Source organism: Rhinoderma darwinii, chromosome 3 (assembly GCF_050947455.1).
Source record: "Rhinoderma darwinii isolate aRhiDar2 chromosome 3, aRhiDar2.hap1, whole genome shotgun sequence".
Lineage (NCBI taxonomy): Eukaryota > Metazoa > Chordata > Amphibia > Anura > Rhinodermatidae > Rhinoderma > Rhinoderma darwinii.
In genome coordinates this window covers 359,217,799-359,226,119 of record NC_134689.1, presented here as the reverse complement: position 1 = coordinate 359,226,119, position 8,321 = coordinate 359,217,799, and the positions used below count along the sequence as shown (strand labels likewise).

Genomic DNA, 8,321 nt, shown 5'->3' with positions numbered 1-8,321 from the left:
CAAGTAAACAACCACACCAACCAATCAGAGGCCTTGCTCATCGATATATGCTAATGAGCTGGTGTCTGTCAAAAGGGGCACAAGCAACTTCTTTCCAATAAAATACTCCTAAATATTCTATTCTAGTTTGGACTTTCTATAGGGGTAGGGTTTTCAGCGAGGGTGGGTCATTTAGCAGCCAGGTCCCTTTCCATTATCTTGCCATAGGCCTCCCACTCTCCCTAAGGTCAAAGTTTCTCTGACTACGGACACATAAATAGAGCTGAGGTTTACTAGTCAATGCGGGAAGGGAGATTGCTCATGGGCATTGTACATTGTGCATAGCTACCACAAACATGGCAGTTTCCACTTCTCGGTTTTGTCTTTTTCTCCTACAGCTTGACTGGCCTCTATCCTTTTTCCAGCCAGTAGCAGCACTCCCATTTCATACACTCTACACATCATCAATCAAAGTGTGCTTTTGCAGGGGAGAGGAGAACGGATCCTCATTCCATCATATGGTAGGCTTGACAGCACCTAGCACAACGGAAACAGGAAGAATGTATAGGGATATGAATTGTGTGTGCAGTATATGGCAGCAAGATTTGTGTATACAGCATAAGGGTAGATTGTTTGTTTGTATAGTATAGAAATGCAAGCACCCCTGCTGAAAAGAGTTGTCCTACAGAAAGGCAGAAGTAAAATGGAGCATTGAATAGAATGGAAGTGAAATACAGTTGAGGTGCTTCTTTTGCCACCTGCTCATTAAAATATATCAAAAAGCCAGCTGCGTGATTGGCTGAAACTATAGCTTAGTGGTTAGAGCATCGCCTTTCAGTGCTGGGGTTTAAAGTTCAAATCCCACCTTGACAACGTCTCTGCAATTTATGAGGCTTTCCTGCTTGTGCTCTTTTTTTACCCCCTTCTAAATGAAAAAAAAAAATCAAGTAAAGCCTCATTCACTCAGTTGTGTTTTGGTCAGTATTATACTTCAGTGTTTGCAAGCCAAACTTCAGGAGTGGATCCAAAACAAGGAAGACGTGCAAATCCTTCCACTATGATAGCTTTACGCTGACACTGATGTCATCGCTGTGTATTTGGATCGATCACCCCAATCACCAAGCCTGGCTGCATAGTGGACTGCAACTGCTTCATGGGTGGGGTGGACTTATCCCATCAAGTCATTAAGCCCTACGGTGCCATGCGTCAGACTGAAACATGGTACAAGACGCTAAGTCCGCCTCACCCAAACTGCATGGTATGATGCGTTTGTGTTGGCCAGGTATACAGGAAAATGTGACCTATTCATCCGATTCTGGAAGAAGGTTCTCAAGGCCCTTATCTTTGGGAATCCAGAAGGGGAGGGCACTGCATAGGGCAGTAACATCTGCCGCATAATTCCTGAACAACATTTTCCTTCTGAAATACACCATACTGAGAAAAAAAGGAGACTCCAAAATAGGTGTCGTGTGTGTTTAAAGATAGAGATAACAAAAATGTCAGGGTGCATTTACTTCGTTTCTTGTACTGTAGATGAAACGTTTGTCCTATACAAAACTCATTTGTGAAAAAAACCATAAAAATTTAATTTTTCATACCTACATTGTATTAATTCCTGCAAAAAAATAAGAGATGAGCTCAAACTACACGTTAAAAAAATGTCAAAATCACACGCACTCTACAGTCAATTCAATAGGCACCAATCAACCTATGAGTTTATATTTAGGAGACATGCAGTAACTGGCACAAGCAAGCAGAACAAGCTTCTCATGGTGCAGATGTTGACAAAGCAGGATTTTAACCCACAGCACTTCAAGGTGATTCTCTAACAAGTAAACAACCACACCAACCAATCAGAGGCCTTGCTCATCGATATATGCTAATGAGCTGGTGTCTGTCAAAAGGGGCACAAGCAACTTCTTTCCAATAAAATACTCCTAAATATTCTATTCTAGTTTGGACTTTCTATAGGGGTAGGGTTTTCAGCGAGGGTGGGTCATTTAGCAGCCAGGTCCCTTTCCATTGTCTTGCCATAGGCCTCCCACTCTCCCTAAGGTCAAAGTTTCTCTGACTACGGACACATAAATAGAGCTGAGGTTTACTAGTCAATGTGGGAAGGGAGATTGCTCATGGGCATTGTACATTGTGCATAGCTACCACAAACATGGCAGTTTCCACTTCTCGGTTTTGTCTTTTTGTCCTACAGGTTGACTGACCTCTATCCTTTTTCAAGCCAGTAGCAGCACTCCCATTTCATACACTCTACACATCATCAATCAAAGTGTGCTTTTGCAGGGGAGAGGAGAACGGATCCTCATTCCATCATATGGTAGGCTTGGCAGCACCTAGCACAACGGAAACAGGAAGAATGTATAGGGATATGAATTGTGTGTGCAGTATATGGCAGCAAGATTTGTGTATACAGCATAAGGGTAGATTGTTTGTTTGTATAGTATAGAAATGCAAGCACCCCTGCTGAAAAGAGTTGTCCTACAGAAAGCCAGAAGTAAAACGGAGCATTGAATAGAATTGAAGTGAAATGCAGTTGCGTTGCTTCTTTCGCCACCTGCTCATTAGAATATATCAAAAAGCCAGCTCTATGATTGGCTGAAACTATAGCTTAGTGGTTAGAGCATCGCCTTTCAGTGCTGGGGTTTAAAGTTCAAATCCCACCTTGACAACGTCTCTTCAATTTATGAGGCTTTCCTGCTTGTGCTCTTTTTTTACCCTCTTCTAAATGAAAAAAATCAAGTAAAGCCTCATTCACTCAGTTGTGTTTTGGTCAGTATTATACTTCAGTGTTTGCAAGCCAAACTTCAGGAGTGGATCCAAAACAAGGAAGACGTGCAAATCCTTCCACTATGATAGATTTACGCTGACACTGATGTCATCGCTGTGTTTTTGGATCGATCACCCCAATCACCAAGCCTGGCTGCATAGTGGACTACAACTGCTTCATGGGTGGGGTGGACTTATCCCATCAAGTCATTAAGCCCTACGGTGCCATGCGTAAGACCGAAACATGGTACAAGACGCTAAGTCCGCCTCACCCAAACTGCATGGTATGATGCGTTTGTGTTGGCCAGGTATACAGGAAAATGTGACCGATTCATCCGATTCTGGAAGAAGGTTCTCAAGGCCCTTATCTTTGGGTGTCCAGAAGGGGAGGGCACTGCATAGGGCAGTCACATCTGCCGCATAATTCCTGAACAACATTTTCCTTCTGAAATACACCATACTGAGAAAAAAAGGAGACTCCAAAATAGGTGTCGTGTGTGTTTAAAGATAGAGATAACAAAATTGTCAGGGTGCATTTACTTCGTTTCTTGTACTGTAGATGAAACGTTTGTCCTATACAAAACTCATTTGTGAAAAAAACCATAAAAATTAAATTTTTCATACCTACAATGTATTAATTCCTGCAAAAAAATAAGAGATGATTTCAAACTACTCGTTAAAAAAATGTCAAAATCACACGCACTCTACAGTCAATTCAATAGGCACCAATCAACCTATGAGTTTATATCGCTTCTCGGCCTTTTGGCTAAGATCAAGTGTAGTATCTGTTCTTATCAGTCCTTGTAAGGATAGATAGCTCGGAGAACCACTGGGGGCTATAAACACTAGCTTAGCGATCCAAGAGCGTTCCAGACGAAGCCGGCGACGAACTGCGGAGAAGAACCACCGAAGACGAAGATCCAGAAGGGAGAAGCCGCCATCGGGGAAGAAGCGGCCTGCAAGAACTGCCGTGTAACAGGACACGAGACCAAAGACTGCCCGAAACGGACAATGTGCAACCTCTGCGGACAAGCAGCCCACTCTTACAAGGACTGCCCGAAGAGGGATCGATCCTGGGCAACTGTAGCAGCGAAAGCTCCAGCCAGAGGGAACCCCGCCCCAGCCAGAGCTCCAGCGGCACAGAAGACCGGGAAAAAGAAGGATGGTAAGAAGACGACAGTCCCTCCCCCCCCTCTCCCGGCCCTCCCTCGCCCTACCCTTCCCACCCTCCCTCGCCCGGCCCTCCCCACCCCCCCGTCCCCAACCCCTGTCACCCCCACTGAGGCTCTCACCTTCTCCTACCCACCCATCTCAGTGGTCCTGTCACCTGCACCTCTCCCAACCCAGCCTCCCTTCTCCCCAGCTCCAGCAGCACTAACATCTTCCCCTCCAGCTGCTGGAGTCCTCTCTCTGGAGGATTTTCCCCCTCTTGTCTCCTCAGGTGCCATCCAGAGGAAGAGAAAGGTGAGGGACAGCCCAGCTGCTGAGTCCTCAAAGCGACAAGTCGTGGAAATCTGCGAAGATTCCCTTGCGCAGCAGGAGGAAATGGAGCAGATGGTGGAGGAACTCGTGTCTGAACCTGAGGTCATCGACTTCACAACAGACATCCAGGTGGCTACAATCCTGGAACAATTTATGTCAGAGGGCCTGCTGGATCTTTCGGACCCGCCAGGCGAGGAGGATCCGCCCGACCGGACTGGTAACTAAGGTGTATCGTTTGCACTAACCTTCTTTATTCTCCCCCATGGCTGCTAAACTTAACATCTTTAGCCTCAATGTGAGGAGTGTTAGAGATAGGACTAGATGTCAGATGGTGCTAACTTTTCTTTCCAAGCAGTCGAGTGATGTATTTATGCTGCAGGAATGTACTCTCCCCTCTTCCAGGTCATACCATCATCTGGCCAGGCAGTGGACCCATGGCCCGTCCTACTGGTCTGGTGGGGGCGACTGTAAGTCTGCAGGGGTTGCCATCCTGATTAGGGGAAGCGTATTTACTGTTGACTCTGTCCAGGAGCTCGTCTGCGGCCGCTTGTTGGTCGTAGACGGTTCCTGGGCGGGAGAGCCGATTAGGCTCATCAACGTGTACGCTCCCCCTATGAAGGCTGAGCGCCTGGAACTATTCCAGACCCTGCGGACCCAGCTCGCCACCACTAGGGCAGTGGTGATGGCCGGGGACTTCAACTGCCCCATCGAAGAGGATGGACGAAGTTCCGGCACTTCAATCAAGCTGGATGTCAGTTCCAAACTGCTTATCGAGATGGTAACCGAAGCATCCTTGCAGGACGTTGTGGGCTCCATGGGGATCGGCTCTGTGAACTATTCATGGAGCCGACCCGATGGCTCACTTCGTTCTCGGATTGACTTTGTGTTCACCTCCCGGGCAGTCAAGCAGCATGGGCACTCCATGATCCCCTGCTTCTTCTCTGACCACAGGGCCATTCTCTTCCAGGGTGCCATCGGCCACGGTTTTCCTCCCGGCCCTGGCTCCTGGAAGCTGAATTGTGCCCTGCTGGAAAGAGAGGAGGTACTGGCGGAACTTAGAGACGCCTATATTGTTTGGAGGAATGATAAAGTTTTCTTTGACAAAACCTGTGACTGGTGGGAATATGTTAAAGTTGAATTTCGTTGTTTCTTTCAGGCAAAAAGTCGTCAACAAGCGTGTGAGAGGAAGAGAGACTTCAGAGAGATGCAGCGTCAGCTGCGATCCCTGAAAGACCTCCTTCAATGCGGCTGGGACGTCAGGAAGGAGCTGGAGGAAGCCAAAAAGGGCCTGAAAAGGCACTTTGAGGAGGAATCCAAGCGAATTGTCTTTCGTTCCAAGGTGGAGAACCTGGAGAAGGGTGAGAAATGTAACTCGTTCTTTTTCAGGAAACTCCATGCCGGCCACACGCCCCTGAAGGAACTCCGAGATGAGACCGGAAACATGCATTCTGGGAAGAAGGAGGTGATGGGAGTCGTCACAGACTACTACCGAAGCCTCTACTCCCGGAAAACCACTGACCCCGAAGCCGCCGATAAATTCCTGTCAGGTATCACTAATCATCTTGATCCTGCAGGTACGGAGGCTATGGATGTACCCCTGACGGTGGAGGAACTGCTCTCTGCCGCTAAATCCTTCAGACCCGGCAGGACCCCGGGCAGTGATGGTCTCCCAGCAGAGCTCTATGTAGCGCTGGGGGACTTGATCTGTCCGGACCTGCTGGAGCTCTATGAGGAGATGGTGGTGGAGGGTAGAATGCCACCGTCCTTGAGAGAAGGCATGATCACGATCTTGTATAAGCGGAAGGGGGAGAGATGTGACCTGAAAAACTGGCGTCCCATCTCTCTCCTGAACGTGGACTACAAGATCCTCGCCAAAGTATTGACCAACAGACTGAAGGTTGTCATCGGACAGATCATCGGATCGGACCAAACCTGCGGCATTCCTGGCCGTAGGGTGGCCGACAGTCTTGCCCTGGTGAGGGACACGGTGCATTACATGCAAAGCCGCCGTACACACGCGGCCCTGGTCAGTCTGGATCAGGAGAAGGCTTTTGACCGGGTCTCTCACGAATTCATGGGTAAGGCTCTGCGTAGGCTGCGGCTTGGCAGGTTGTTCTGTTTGTATGTTAACCTGATGTATTGCGACATTTACAGCTCGGTGCTGGTGAACGGCTGGAAGACTGACCCCTTTCCTGTATCGTCGGGGGTTAGACAAGGCTGTCCTCTTTCACCTCTCCTTTTTGTTTGTGTTATAGAGCTCTTCGCAGAGGCTATCCGGCAGAATGGAGAGATCAGAGGGATCACCGCACCAGGTCCAGGACACTTCGAGGTCAAATGCTCGCTGTACATGGACGACGTGACCGTCTTCTGCGCTGACCAGAGTTCGGTGACTGCACTCGTCCAGACCTGTGAGGAGTTCGGACGCGCTTCAGGGGCAAAAGTCAACTGCGGGAAGTCGGAAGCCATGCTCTTCGGAAAGTGGTACCTGCCTTCTCCTGCCTCCTTCCCGTTTACTATCAAGCCGGACTTCATCAAAATTCTGGGAGTCTGGTTCGGTAAGGAAGGTGCAGCCCTAAAGTCGTGGGAAGAACGCTTGGCCAAAGTCAACCAAAGGATCGGACTGTGGAGCCTCAGACAACTCACTATTGAGGGCAAAGCAATGGTCCTGCGTAACGAAGTCTTGCCTGTGCTACAATACACTGCACAGGCATGGCCCCCTCTTGCCACCGTCTCGAGGGCCATTACCAGGACTGTGTTTCGCTTCATCTGGGGCTCGAAAATGGACAGAGTAAAGCGGACTGTTATGTACAAGGAGCCCCGCAAAGGTGGGAAGGGTATACCCGACATTCCCACTCTGCTGCGGATCGCTTTTGTATGTGACTGTGTTCGTAGGACTCTGAGGACAGCAAACGGCTCTGCGGGCAAGGCCATGTCCCGCTACTTCCTCCTTCCCCTCTGGCGAGGTTTTGGCTGGGACAAGTGGGACAGCTCCTTCCCTTACAACTGGCACGCTCCCTGGTTCTACGGAGATGTCGTCCGGTTTGTGAGGGAGCATCAACTGGAGGGTCTTAAGCCCGACTTGTGGAAACCTAAGACGATCCACAAGCACATCAGAGCAAAGGACTCACTGGAGTTTGTTCCAGGGCTTCATGCCGACACGTTGGAGACTGTTTGGACTAACGTGTCATCTGGCAGGTTGACCAACGGGCACAAGGACATTTCATGGATGGCCATCCAGGGAGGACTGCCTCTTAGGTCATTCATGCATGCCCGCAACCTGTGCAAGACCCGGTACTGCCCCAGGTGCCCCTTCACGGAGGAAACATCTTTGCACATTTTCTGGCAGTGCCCCTTTGCACAGGGTCTGTTGAAAGCCTTGGAACACGAACTCAAGGACTCAGTTCCCAGGAACAGACTGTCGTACCGCTCGGTACTTTATGGACTATTTCCTGGGAATACCACGGATGGAGCAATCCAGGAAGCCTGGCGCCTTATGAACTGTTTTAAGGACGCTATATGGTTCGCCAGGAATCGTCTGATTTTGCGGAGAGAGAGTGTGTCCGTCCAGGACTGCCGCAGGCTGATCCACAGCCTGCTCAGAGACTATTCCACCTGGGACAGCCCGGACGTCGATGAGGAAGAGGACTGATACTCCCCTTCCCCCCACTCTCCCTTCTTGTGTGTTGTCTTTCAATAAAGCTTCGGGCCTGTGATTTCCCCCTTCCCTATCCCCTCCTACCCACTCCCCTATCCCATCACTTGTCTGTAATGCTTTGTTGTTTGGCGTTAGTGAATGCAAGAATGTTAGTGTAGCATGTGGTGTAATGTATAGCATAGGCTAGCCTGTACTGTGTATTATACTGTCATAAAAAAAAATAAAAAAAAAAATAGCTACCACAAACATGGCAGTTTCCACTTCTCGGTTTTGTCTTTTTCTCCTACAGCTTGACTGGCCTCTATCCTTTTTCCAGCCAGTAGCAGCACTCCCATTTCATACACTCTACACATCATCAATCAAAGTGTGCTTTTGCAGGGGAGAGGAGAACGGATCCTCATTCCATCATATGGTAGGCTTGACAGCA

At 48.8% G+C, this 8,321-nt stretch overlaps 1 pseudogene; it reads left to right on the top strand.

The window, feature by feature from the left end:
• The first annotated feature begins 3,503 nt into the window (after positions 1–3,503).
• On the top strand, positions 3,504–3,605 carry LOC142751147 (U2 spliceosomal RNA; annotated as a pseudogene).
• Positions 3,606–8,321: the final 4,716 nt, after the last annotated feature.